Genomic DNA, 13,727 nt, shown 5'->3' with positions numbered 1-13,727 from the left:
ACAAATACCAGTGTCTTCCCAGTCCCTCCATCTCCAAACTTCCAAAGGGGGGGGGGGGGGGGGAGGGAAGAAATTCAAAATTGTCTCTCCTTCTGAAACTTCACCACTGAAAAGGGACAACAAGGCTTTTTCCTCTTTGTATTTTGAAGTTGTTCAGGAAGAAGTCTGGGATCATTTCTGTCCATCTGGCGCCGGCCTCCACGCAGCGGAACGCGGCTCAGCCAGGGGCCGAGGAGGTGATGGGAACGCGCAGGAGACCTCAGCCGGCCCACGTGCTGAGCACTTTCCAAGCAGCCTTCTTGCCAACTGGGCTTTGGCTTCGCCTGTGCCAGCGACTCTTGCTCACGGCCTGGAGGAGGCGTTTTGGCAGGAAAGGGAATGGCGGGTGAGTCTGCCGTGATGTTGCCATCCTGGCTGGCGCAGGGGACCAGGCAGAAAACAAGCGTGGGAGGCAGGTAGCATTCACCTTGCAGGGCGCTGCTCCCCCAGACGCCCACCGCTTGTCGCCCAGCATCCTGGGCAGCTGCCTTTCCGCCCCACGCTGCCCACTGCCAGCTGCCAGCTTTATAGTCTCATTTCACATCATGTGTTGGGCCTGGCACTGTTCTAAGTGCCTCGTGTATGTGAACAGTATACCACCTGTAGGTTGATATTATTATTAGATCCATTTCACAGATGACAAGACTGAGGCTCAAGTTCAGAAACTTGCCCAAGGCCGCACAGCAGGCAGGCTTCCTGCTGCGGCCTCTGCTCCAGATCCGTCCGTACGCTCCACCGCACGGAGCTCTTTCCACCTTGAGGTGGACTAGCCCGCATCTCGCCCCTCAAGGCCCACGGTGGTCAAGGAGCGATCAGATCGCCCTCTGCTAATGGGAAGGAGTCAGGAGACAATCTCCAGAAGGGTCTGTACCCGGGGTCTTCCAGAACCGACTCTCTTCCATTTGTCCCTGAAACTCGGAAGCAGGGCTCCCAGGGGGAGATTTTTCTGGCTCCTTTACACCAACACACCTGTGTCAAGGGGCCACTGTGTTCCAGGTGCTCCCGCACTTGTCCTTCCAGAGCATCCAAGGCAGCCGTCTCTCCTTGCTGGTTCTCAGGGCTGCTGGGCAGATGATAGGGAGCGGGGCGGGGGGGGGGGGGGGGGGAGCAGGGGGGCAGCACTGTCTGTTTGGGACGAGGAGGTTTCTCAGAGCATCTGAGGCCCGAGGTCGGCAGCTGGTCGTGGACAGAGCATCGGGAAGGCACAGTCTCCCGTGTCCTTGGGTTTCTTGCTGTTGGTCACTAATAACATTTGCTTTGTGGATATTTCTATGTTCATTTGATTATAAATGCCCACCTGGCTCCCAAATAGCTGGCTGTCAGCCCCGGGGCACCGTGACTGCAGAAACACTTGGTGTTGGATGTGGACAAACAAACCAGGGAGGATGGTGGCTAGGTCATCATTTGGAGGAAAGAGAAGAAGAATTGGGATCCCAGGCATTTCTGAAAAGTAAGAGGGATGGGAAACAGAGAGAGCAGTGAGGCTTGAAAATAAGCACGGCCGTGCACCTGAAAGGCTGGGCTGTCCAGTACAACCTCACGCCCGGAAGGCGGGGCTGTCCAGCACAACCTCATGCCCGGAAGGCAGGGCTGTCCAGTACAGCCTCATGCCCGGAAGGCGGGGCTGTCCAGCACAACCTCATGCCCGGAAGGCGGGGCTGTCCAGCACAACCTCATGCCCGGAAGGCGGGGCTGTCCAGTATAACCTCATGCCCGGAAGGCGGGGCTGTCCAGTATAACCTCACGCCCGGAAGTCAGGGCTGTCCAGTACAACCTCACGCCCAGAAGGCCGGGCTGTCCAGTATAACCTCATGCCCGGAAGGCGGGGCTGTCCAGCACAACCTCATGCCCGGAAGTCAGGGCTGTCCAGTACAACCTCACGCCCGGAAGGCGGGGCTGTCCAGTATAACCTCACGCCCGGAAGGCGGGGCTGTCCAGTATAACCTCACGCCCGGAAGTCAGGGCTGTCCAGTATAACCTCACGCCCGGAAGGCGGGGCTGTCCAGTATAACCTCACGCCCGGAAGTCAGGGCTGTCCAGTACAACCTCACGCCCAGAAGGCCGGGCTGTCCAGTATAACCTCATGCCCGGAAGGCGGGGCTGTCCAGCACAACCTCATGCCCGGAAGTCAGGGCTGTCCAGTACAACCTCACGCCCGGAAGGCGGGGCTGTCCAGTATAACCTCACGCCCGGAAGGCGGGGCTGTCCAGTACAGCCTCATGCCCGGAAGGCGGGGCTGTCCAGTATAACCTCACGCCCAGAAGGCGGGGCTGTCCTTCACAACCTCTGGCCCCTGGATGGAAGGAGCGAGCCAGGGACGACAGGTCAAAAGATAGGCGTCAATGTGACCCAGGCGAGTCCTGTCACCTGGGGAGAAAGGCCGGGCTTGGCTCGGTTGTGTGCAAATATTTTCCACCACAGACTGTTTCCCTCCCAATAAATCTTGCTCCGAAGCCTATCTAGACCAGGCAAGCGTGATCCTTGATCCTCAGGCCTGGCCAGAGCATGTGTGGGAGGCAACCAATCAATGTTTCTCTCTCTCTCTCTCTCTCTCTCTCTCTCTCTCCCCCCTTTCCACTCTCTCTAAAAATCAATGTAAAATATCCTCAGGTGAGGATTAACAACAACAACAAAAAAGCAAGAAGCTTAGTTTCTAGATAAAGAAGGACCCACTGGCTGGGAACGGAGCCTCGGGCTGTGGAACCATCTGTGGAATAACCCAGTGCCTCCCCACCCCCCCGCCCCGGCCGCCGCCGTACCTTGCACACACCAGGGCCCCTTGGCCAAACCTGGGCTTCGCTGTCTCGAAGGTGCCCTAGCTGAAGCGGCAGCAATAGCGCTGGAGCATGAGGGCGCCATGGGCTCCTGCAGGGTGAGGGCCGGGCTCCCCCAGAGGCGGGCCTGCCTCCCTGGCACCCTCGCCTGTCCTGACCCGCCGGGAGCCGCAGCCCCGCCTCCTTGCCATCACCTTCACCAGAATGCACTGCAGGGACAGCCAGTCACTGCCCTCGGGATCTCGAAGGTGTGATTGGCCGGAGGGCTTTGCCTGGTTTTTGACAGGTCAGCTCCCATGGCCTGACTTAGAAGCAAGCTAGGCCAGGGTGACTAGCACAGTCTGGCAGGTTAGATAAAGCTCTCAGAGGTGGAGGCAAGTGCTCCCTGTCAGTCAGGGGAAGCTGAGCGGTGTGGTGACTGCCTGGGGCCACCAGGAGCAGTGGTGCACCCCACCATCATCCTTCAGGTCACAGTCCTGACTATGCTCCCTCCACATCTGACAAAGTGACTTCAGAGCACAGGGCCAAAGGTCTTTCAGGGGCCAGCTAAACGGGCCACGGCCATGCTGGTCCAAAGGGCTTTCGGCCGTGGGTGCAGAAGTCAGGCCTGGAGCCTCCAGCCTCCGGTCTCCTGGCCTCACCCCCCCCCCCCCCCCCCCCCCCGCACTGCTCATGAGCTCCAGGTGGACGGCTGGAGAAGAAGCCAAGTAGACGTTTCATTAAACATCCTCCTTCCCTTCAACCGCCGGCACGATCTGGCATCTGACCCACCCGGTTTGCAGGAGCAAAAGTTTTCTGAATTGTCCCTTTGTTCACAATGAAACGGTGATGTGTTGACATTTTTCAATGACTCACAGAATAAACTGTGAATTTTTCAGGTGTTCTTCGTCTCGGGCTAATGTGGGGGGGAGAGGGGCTGAGGTTTCGTGGCGGAGCCCACGTGCCAGGCCCCGGGCCCATGTTTACCATTTGCCCCGATTCACAGAGGAGGTCCAGAGGGGGTGAGAAACTGAACCCAACGTCCCTCCAGCAGGAAGTGGTGGCACCAGGATGTTTGCCTTGCCAGGCTGTGCCCTTTGTGAAAACGAAGCCGGGCATCCGTGGTGAGAGTCAGCAAACCCCACCTCCAGGGCGGCCGGCGCAGGGGTGATTCTTCCTGCACAAATGGGATTGTGGGATCGAACGTTTGCAGAAAATAAACAGGGAGGACAATCGAGGGGCTTTCAATCCTCGTGAGCGCAGTTCGGCGATGGAAGACGCGAAGGCAGCTGGGACCCAGCTGATGGGTGTTGTGGAGCAGGAGGACTCCTGCTGGGCGGGGCGCTGGGAGCAGGGCCAGTCACCTTGGGGGTGACCTGAAAGTTTCAGCCTCAGTGAGAGAAGTACAGACAAGAAGGTATGTCCAGTTGCCAAACTGGTTGGTCTGGCTTTCCCTAACATTTCCAGGTGAGCTCAGTGGCCTGGGAATGAAGCAGGCCTCCTCGCTCAGCAAGGACCAGGCCAAAAAGATGACCCCCGTCAGCAGCTGGACCTCGAGGGGCCCTCACTGAGTCTCCTCCTCCTCTTCCCCGTTTCCCCTCATTCCTTCCTGAGCACAGAGTCTCGGATCTACAGCGTCACTCCTGCCTTCACCTCACTTCCTACCTGAGCTACTCCTTCCGGGCTCCTGAGCACAGGGCGCTGGCCGCAGGCCCCCACATGGGTTTCCGGGCTCACCAGGGCTCCGCTCCTGCTGAGCCTACCATGGCCAAGTCCACCCCGGGGCCCTGTGGTGGTGGGAGAGGGGCTCTGAGGCACTGGGTGGACAAGACATCACGTGTTGTCACTGTCCAGTAAAAAGGGCCATATGATTGAGATCAGTTCGATACCAGTGCTTCAAATAGGATATGGGTGACGATGATTTTCTTAAATCACCAACTCATGTGGTTTCTCTCATTCATTCTTCAGGAAAGGTGTCCAGAAAGCCCCCTTTTTCCCAGGCCCGGAGCCCAGTCCAGCCAGGCCACTTCTGCCACATTAGGGGCAGCTCCACCCCCAGCGCCACGCCAGGGACAGTGGAGCCATCGGAGACTGTGCCTATATGTTAGCTTCCGTGGCACAAACTGACGAAAAAGGGTGTGAAATGCTAGTGAGAGGCGTGTGCTGTAGCGGATGGGGTCATAGGCCATCGGAGGCGGGCAGTGGGCGGAGCCTTCCAGAATGGCCGCGTGTGGAGACCAGAGAGGGACCGTGTGCAGGGCGCTTGCTTTTTGTCTTGTATCTACATCAGAAACTGTAATTGTAGGAAAGCATTGAGGTCCATACTAGACAAAGCCAGAAAATCTAAAATGGAATTCCAGCTCTGGTATCTGCGAGTGTTTGAGACTCCAAACACATCACTTGGTATTCAGAAGCCTCAGTTTCTCAACAAGTAAACTAGAGATAATAATTCTTGCTGCCCCTCTCTTGCAGCATTGCTGAGATGATCCAATTATATTGTGAATTAAATATGTTTTTTAAAAAATAGAAAGCACTTTAAAAATGTAAGGTATTTATTCTTGCCCTGCAGTGAGGGAAGATGGGAGTAATTAGTGTTTTTATATTCACATTCTCCTCCTAGACTTTGTGACAGTGAAGACGTGGTGTAGATTATATAAATCCCTAAAAGCTTTATTGTATATTGATCAACAACAACAACAAAAAATCTTTTTTAAAACATGTAAAAATGTTTATTAAAACCTGATAAATTCATCTTTAGAAAAGTAATCCATGCTCTTTCCATTTTCACGTGGCTGTTGGGAGGAGCAAGAACCTCACGGAGCTGCGGCCTCCCTGGAACTCTGAAAAGCCATTCGTGTCAGCTGTTGCTGTGGTCAGTGGTGGTGCAAGCCCAGAGGCAGCAGCGTGCCCGTCTTGAGTGCCACAGAGAGAGGGAGGTAACACACCAGAAGCTGCGGAGAGAGGTGTGGGTGGGACGGGGGGCTGGATGACAAGCATGAGGGGGAAGAAGGTGGAAAAGAAAGAAGGGGGACAGAGTGCCCAGAGGTTCCCTCGGTGGGAGAGGAACCCTCCCGGCCCCTAATGGATACCTTTATCCTTTCTCAAAAGACTAGACTCTGGTCACACCTGAGCAGGGGACCTCCCTTGGGCAGAGGACAGAAACATCGGGAGCCCTGGGTCCAGAGAAGGTCTGGAACCAGAACTGGTCCTGAGACACCTGCCCTGCCTCAGGTGCACTGTCCAGGCGGTAGGTCAACATCCTGACACCAAGGACTTTCCCACCTTCCTTCCTGATCTTTGAGATCACAGCTGCCCAAACTCGTCATCCTTCTCACGGTGGTTTTTGACACGGATGACCCGACTCGGCTGGCTGGAGTATCACCTTGACATCCTAGAGCGCCCGCCAGGAGAGCATGGTGAAGCAGGTGACACCTAAGAGGACTGCTGGGACAGTGGACTCGTACCCCAGGAGCTGATGGCTTTTGGGCATATTCCTGGGAATGAGGGCAGCACGGGCTCCCCAGGGGGCTGTCTACAGAAAGCTCCCTCCTTCTCACCAGTGGGTGTGCTGAGCAGGGCGGCTAAAGCTTCTCACAGCAAAAGACCAATGGATCATGAATCTAATTAGAATGATGGAACTGGTACTTCCCCGTGGCTGGGAGCCTATGAGGCCTCCGGGAGCTGATGTGGACAGACCAGCTGAGGGTCCTCATTCCCGTGGACCTGTAGGAATGGTGCCCAGAGGCTGTCGGGCCCCAGTGGGCTCCACCCTGAGCAGGGTCTGGAAGCCGGCCGGGCTCCTGCAGGCTCAGGTGGTGCAGGTGGCCCTGTGCACACCTGTCAGGGAGGAACTGGGTGAGTCACTGTTTGGGGAGGAAAGAAAACAAGCAGCTTAGTCATACAAGTGGAATACAGTTTCAACTCAACTTTCTTCTCCGGGTTTCACACGCCTGGGCCACTTGCTTCTGGGAATTTACGCACTTGCCTGGAAATACCCGCTCTCTGCAGTTCCTTGAAAACAAAGACTGGAAACATAAGAAAATCCTTTCATTAACACTCCCCCCTCCTTCCCCAAATATTCTAGCCAGGAAAAGAGGTTGCTTCAAGGGAGGAAGAATCCATCAGAAACTGAACTTTCTCCAACGGATCTGATACCGCAGCCATAGCATAGTTTTCAATCGACCCCCTGCATGACGATTCTGCCAGTGGAAGGAGGGGCCCTGGGGCAGGTGAGCATTTGCCACAAATGAGATTTCCCAAGATGCACCTGCTCAGAAACCAGCCCAGTGTCACATGAGTGATTGCTAGCCCTGTCCACAGCTCCAAAGGTGGACTGCAGACAAGAGGGTCTGAGTACCCAGGGGGCACTATATAAAGGATATGATTATCTAACCACCAAGCTGTACCCCTGAAACCAATCCTATATAATAAAGAGGTAATATGCAAATTGACCGTCATGCCCTCGCACAAGATGGCCACCCCCATGTGGTCACAAGATGGCCACCACAAGATGGCCAGCAGGGGAGGGAAGTTGGGGGTAACCAGGCCTGCAAGGGAGGGAAGTTAGGGAGGGACCAGGCCTGCAGGGGAGGGCAGTTGGGGCCAATCGGGCCAGCAGGGTAGCACTTAGGCATCGATCAGGCTGGTAGGGGAGTGGTTAGGGGGTGATCAGGCTGGCAGGCAGAAGCAGTTAGGGGCAATCAGGCAGGCAGGCAGGCGAGTTGTTGGGAGCCAGCAGTCACGAATTGTGAAAGGGATGTCCGACTGCCAGTTTAGGCCTGATCCCGGCAGTCGGACATCCCCCAAAGGGTCCCAGATTGGAGAGGGTGCAGGCTGGGCTGAGGGACACCCTTCCCCCAGTGCACAAATTTTGTGCACCAGGCCTCTAGTCCAAAATAAAATTGAAAGAAAACAAAAGGTCTTGCTGATTCCTTCAGCCCTGGAGACCAATCAGACCTGCTACAGAGAAGGTGCCATTGCTGGGTGACCACAGCCAGACTGGTGGCTCTTCGGAACCTGCATCAATTAAGTGGTTGGGACGGCAGAGAATATTTGCAGGTGAAGTGTGGTCCAAAGTTCATAAACTCCTCTGATGAGTAGATTCATCTTGGGTGAACAAACACGATTCATTTTCTCTGCACACAAGACATCTCATGTGCATTCAGGGTAGGGCTACTATTATAGAAAGGGGTGTTGGGAGAGACATATCAGTGGGGGTAGAGACTGAACCCCCTCTGCAGGGTAAATGGCACAACTTGTAGGTTACTATCCCCGCCCCCTGAGAATAGCAACCCTCCCCCCTCCCATGTTCCAAACCATGAGTCCAAGTGCCCAGAGAGGCTCCTAGCCCATTTCTGCTGACACTTTGGGGAGAATTGCTTTATATTCATTCCAGAGACGCAGGCCCCAGGTCCAGTACTGGGCACGGCCAGGTGGGACCTGCACCAACTCACAGAGAGCAGATGCCAAATAGCTGATGACTTACAATCATTCCCAGATCGTCTGCTCCTCTGTGTGTGTGTGTGTGTGTGTGTGTGTTATGTATGTGTGTGTCTGTCTGTGGGGTGTGTTTTGTGTCTATAGTGTGATGTGTGTGTGTAGTGTGTGTGTGCTGTGGTGTGTGTCATGCACGTGTGTGTGGTGTGTGTGGTGTATATGGTGTCTGTGGTGTGTGTATGGCATAGTGTTTGTGTGTTATGCACGTCGTGCGTGTGCTGCGGTATGTGTGGTATGTGTGTTATACACCTGTGTGTGGTGTGTGTCTGTGGCATGTGTTTTATGTAGGTGTATGTGGCATGTGTCTTTGGTGTGCATATGTGTGTTATTTATGCATGTGTGGTATGGTGTGTGTTATGCACATGTGTGTAGTGTGTGTGGTGTGTGTCTGTGGTGTGTGTGTATGTGCATGTGACATGGAGGAGGCAAGGGAGGCTGCGGACTGGGCTGGTTAGGCACTGGGACTGGGTAGTGCTTCTCGAACAACAGGCAGGACGGAGCCTGTCTGAGCTGTTGTCAGAAAGGCCCAGCTCCTTCCAGTAACCAGACCCGGAGGCCCAGGCTGTGAGGCCAGGGCAGGACCCGGGGAGGAGCAGCAGTAACTGGTCTGCTCACATTAACTCAAAGAAGACAACTTTTGTCAAAGGCATTTTAGCACAAAAGTGCCTAAGTAGGGAATCAGCATAGACTATGGGAAATAAATGGACTTAGAAGAATCCTGCCTCAGAAAAGTGTCCAGCAGCGCTGTGTGCTGGCTTTATAGGAGCGTGTCAAGGGGGACTTCCATACCTCCTACATCTTACTGACAAAATGATGAAAACTCGTATCATTGATCTTTGCCAAGAATTGCAATTCTTCGTGCCCACTCACCTGAGGATGGCTTAAAACCCTATACCACTATTGCTCATGAAAGTTTCACTTACTAGCGTTTTCTTCTGCAGAAACAAACAAGATTTCCGTGTACTCAGCTTGTCCCTCCAGCCTTCCCTCCACAGACTTCTCCTCACTGCCCGGCGTGTCCACACCTGTGGGGCCCAAACCCAACTTGGAAGCAGTGCAGCCTCCCCCTCCCCAGAGCAATGTCGCTGGGCTCTAGAGTGGCCGGAGGGCTGAGTAGACCTCAGAGCATGCGCAGTGGCAGGAACCACAGCAGCCAAGAGAACATTTAAGGGCTTCCCGGCCTGTAGGACATGCTGGGCTCTAGGGAAGAAGAGGGGTCCTGGGAGCAATCTTGGGGCCCCTGCGATTCCTTCCTTCCTTCACAAATATGCACAGAGCACCTAGAGTGTGAAGCTCTATTGAGGCATCTGGGATGTCAGTAAAGAAAACAGGTACAGCTGCTGCCCACCTGGAGTTGTGTGGCCGTGGGAGGGAGCTGTGCAGGGAGATAGAAGAGTGACCAGAATGCGTGAGTCATTTGTCTGATTCATTTGTATGATTTGTTATGAAGTGATAAGCACTGTGGAGGGAAAGAAAGAGAAATAAAGAAGGGAAGAAAGGAGGAAAGGAGGGAGAGAGGGAGAGAGGGAGGCAGGGAAGGAGGGAGGGAGGGAGTTTGGTTAGAAGATGAAACAGTAGAGGGGGCGGTCAGGGAGCGCCTGGGCAGGGTGGGGAGCAAGGGGGCTGGTGTGATTGCCAGTAGACAGGAGTAGTCTCTGAGCAAAGCTCGCAGGAAGTGAGGAGACCCGCTAGGAGGCCAGGGTGGGTGGGAGATGGCAGGTCGGACCAGGTGGTAGCAGAGGAATAAGAAATGAGTGGTCAGTTTCTGGGAAATTGGAAGGTAGAGCCGTCTGATTCCTGATGCTTGGATGTGGGGTGTGAGGGCAACAAGCGTCCAGGTTCTCTTGAATTCGTGGAAGGATGAGTGGAGGAGACTGGCAGGGAGAGGGTGAGGGGAGCAGCTACTGAAGCAGAAGCTCCAGTGGGTCCTGTTGAACTTGGGATGTATTAGACACCCCACTGGACTGTCCAGGAGGCAGAGGCTAGAGTGGTAGGGCTGGGAGTTGAGGAGGGGCTGAGCTGCAACTCTAAACTGACATGATCTTTCAAGCCATGGTTCTGGGTGAGGCCCCACAGAGCACAGGAGGGGCCAGGACTGCACCTGGCACCTCCAACTTAAGGGGTTGAGGAGGGGAGAACCAGAACGCCAGAGGACAGAGGAAATCCAGGAGAGGAGGCGGGGAACTCGGGATGGGGTGGGGGTGGAGAGAATGAAGGGGAATGGGCAGCCCTGGAGCAAATGCTGATGAGGACGCAGGTCAGGTGGACATGCGAACTCACCAACTCCATCCTGGGGCCCAGAGCCACAGACTCTTTCATACCCTTGGTTGTCCTTCCTGGGTTGTGAAGGCTCATCCCCAGGGTTCACACTTGGTTTCCATCAAGGGACCCCATCAAGTTCAATGTCCAATGTGGTGACAATAGGGAGTTAAAGATATGAGCTTATTTATTTAGACTTGAGCTTCCAGTACAAAGCGGCCAGCCCAAGGTTATCACAAAGAGTTAGAAAAATAAAAGCACTGCGGCCATCACATTCCCACGCAGCGCGAAAGGCAAGGTCACCACCAGTCGCCACCTGCACAGACAGCGCCAGCCTTCCAGCCACTAAGGCGAGGGAGCTTCCACTCCTCGGGGGCACGGCATTGCTGTTCTGAACCCTCACAGACTATGGATCCACTGGAGCACTTTCTTTCAAAACCAAATAAAAGAAAGCAATCTAAGGGTATTGATCAAGGAAAAGCCTAAATAAATCCGTTGCCCTCCAAATCACCCTGAAGTTACGTGGTGGCTCAGCTACTCCAGCGCTGGGTCCAGCCTCTCCTCCTCCTACTGTGGGCAAGCTCCTCAACTTTGAAGGGTGTCTGGTGCCCTCGTGTAAACGGGGATGATCATGCCCACTGCCCGCCGTGCTCAAGAATTAAGTGAGATACAGTGTGTAAGAGCCTGGCATATGGCAGCTGATAAATAGTAACCCTGATAAGAGTTATCATTATAACTGTCAGGCTTTAAACATACGTCCCCAGAAGATAAATTTCTACCAGAGATCTTCCAACCCCCCACAAAGCCCCAAGTCCACTCCTGACATTGCTGGGTCTGCCCTGCCCCCAACCCAAACCCCTGCTGTCCCCAGGGATCCCTAAGGGAGGACCACCCAGAGGAAAGCAGCTGGTACCGGGCCTGTGGGAGGGGCCACTCAGGACTTGCTCTCCTCATGCTGGGAGGAAGGCCCTTTGCGGGTACGTGGCTGGCTGAGGGGCCACTGTGTGAGGTGCTGGCTTTGAGTCACATCCCACACCTGCGGTCGGAAACTAACCGTTGCCATCCGCTGTGTACACAGTCCGGCACCCGTGACGTTCCTTGTCAGGTTCTTTCTTGTTGGCTCTGGACTTGGCCCCCACACGCCTAAAGAGGAGACGCCCAAACCCAACAGAAAAAGCAAGCAAACTCCAGCCTCCAAACCCAACCCAACCCAACTGTGGTCAGCCAGGCTGCACCTGCACAGCTCGCCCTAGCACAGGGCACCCTGCCTGCCTCCCCCCATCCAGGTCCTCAGGGAAGTCTCTCACTCCACAGGACCCCAGGGGACATGGGTTTGTCACCAGGAAGGGAAGGTCAATATTTCAAACCCAGCATGGAACATTGAAAGGGTTTCCAGTAAGTTTCTATAATGGCCTAACTGAAGTCCTCGGCTTTTTAAATTAAAACACACACACACACACACACACACACACACACACACATACACACTAAACTAAATATGGTTGAGCCTATATTTTCCTATCACCATCAATAATAATAATCATTAATTAATTAAAATAATAGCTAGTAACTATTAAGCACTTAAAATGTGCCAGCTCTCTGTGAGGTGATTGGCATATGTTATGTGTTAATTTCACAATCTCCAACGAAATACACTTTATCTCCCATTTTATAGATAAGGAGGCTGAGGCCGTGTGAAGAGGCAGAACAGTATGTGAATCCAGGGTCAGGATTCAGTCCTTGTTGTGGGATGGGCTGTCTCCCCTTCCTCTCCAAATTCGATAGCCCCCCCCCCCCCCCACTCCATCAGGCTGACGCTGACCCTTTCCCCTCACTCCCACCCCTCCTGCCTGAACTTGGTGAAATAACCTGGAAATTTGGTTCTCCATGGGTCTGTGGTCTTGTGTTTTGACATCATGCCTCCTGTTTCAAGAATCTTTTCTTAGCTCAGCCGGGGTGGCTCAGCAGCTGAGCATTGACCCAGGAACCAAGGGATCCCAGGTTCCATTACCTCCCGGTCAGGGCACATGCCTGAATTGCAGGCATGATCCCCAGTGCGGGTTACGCAGGAGGCAGCCGATCGATGATCCTCCTTCATTGATGTTTCAATCTTTCTATCCCTCTCTCTCTAAAAATCAATAAAACATATTTTTAAAAAATATTTTTTTAAAAAGCAATCTTTTCTTAAAATTGTATGAAGTCTCTCAGTCACATTATCAACAGCTGTTCAGATTCAATTCTGAGTTTTATTCGTATCATTGGTCTCTGTCTTATGAAGGGCACCTTCCTCTCCTTCAATTCCTCCTGATTCCCTTTTCCAATCGGTTGGAGTATTTCATGCGTCAGGTCTTCATGAGAAATGGCACGTTTCTATACACCATGCTTTCCTCTCTCTGGTCCACAGGAAAGATGAGGTTTTAATGTGGCCCCACTGTTCTGCTGACTCTGTGTCCTCTTCTAGGGACACCCCCAGATGGACACACATTTAAATTTTGTTCCTCTTTATCCTTGGAATCCCTAAGTGCCTTTTAAAATCATTCCACCCAGCATTGGGGGAGCATTTTTTAAAAATATGTTTTTATTTATTTCAGAGAGGCAGGGAGATGGAGAGAGAGAGAGAAACATCAATGATGAGAGAGAGTCATTGATTGCCTGCCTTCTGCACACCCCACACTGGGGATCGAGCCCACAACCTGAGCATGTGCCCTGACTGGGAATCGAACCAGTGACCTCCTGGTTCATGGGTTGATGCTCAACCACTGAGCCATGCCAGCTGGGTGGGGAGCATTTTTGACTTCAGCTCAAGGAAAACATCTTGTTTCTTTGATCATTGCTTCACTGCCACCATTTCCGTTCTCCCTTCCTGGAACCTGAGACATGAAAACAAAAAGGACCTCTTGATTCCCCTTCTTCATAAATAGTCCCTGTAGTCCCAACCTGTTTGCCTTTTCGCTCGGGGGGTGGCCACATTTCCTTGAACTGCTTTGGGCTCAATTCATCGCGCCAGAGCTCAGCTCTATCCTACCATCTATTGCCTCTACTATTTCTCTTTTATTCTCCAAAATTATGTTTTATCTCCAAGACATCTTTTTTTAATCCCAATTGCTCATATTTTAACAGCAAAAGCTCTCATTTCCTTCCTTTAATAGCTCCTGAAATTTTCCTCAGGGAACGCATACT

Source organism: Myotis yumanensis, unplaced genomic scaffold (assembly GCF_028538775.1).
Source record: "Myotis yumanensis isolate MYYU_CA2020_CCGP unplaced genomic scaffold, mMyoYum1.0.hap1 SCAF_2, whole genome shotgun sequence".
Classification (NCBI taxonomy): domain Eukaryota; kingdom Metazoa; phylum Chordata; class Mammalia; order Chiroptera; family Vespertilionidae; genus Myotis; species Myotis yumanensis.
Note: the sequence above shows the minus strand (reverse complement) of the source record.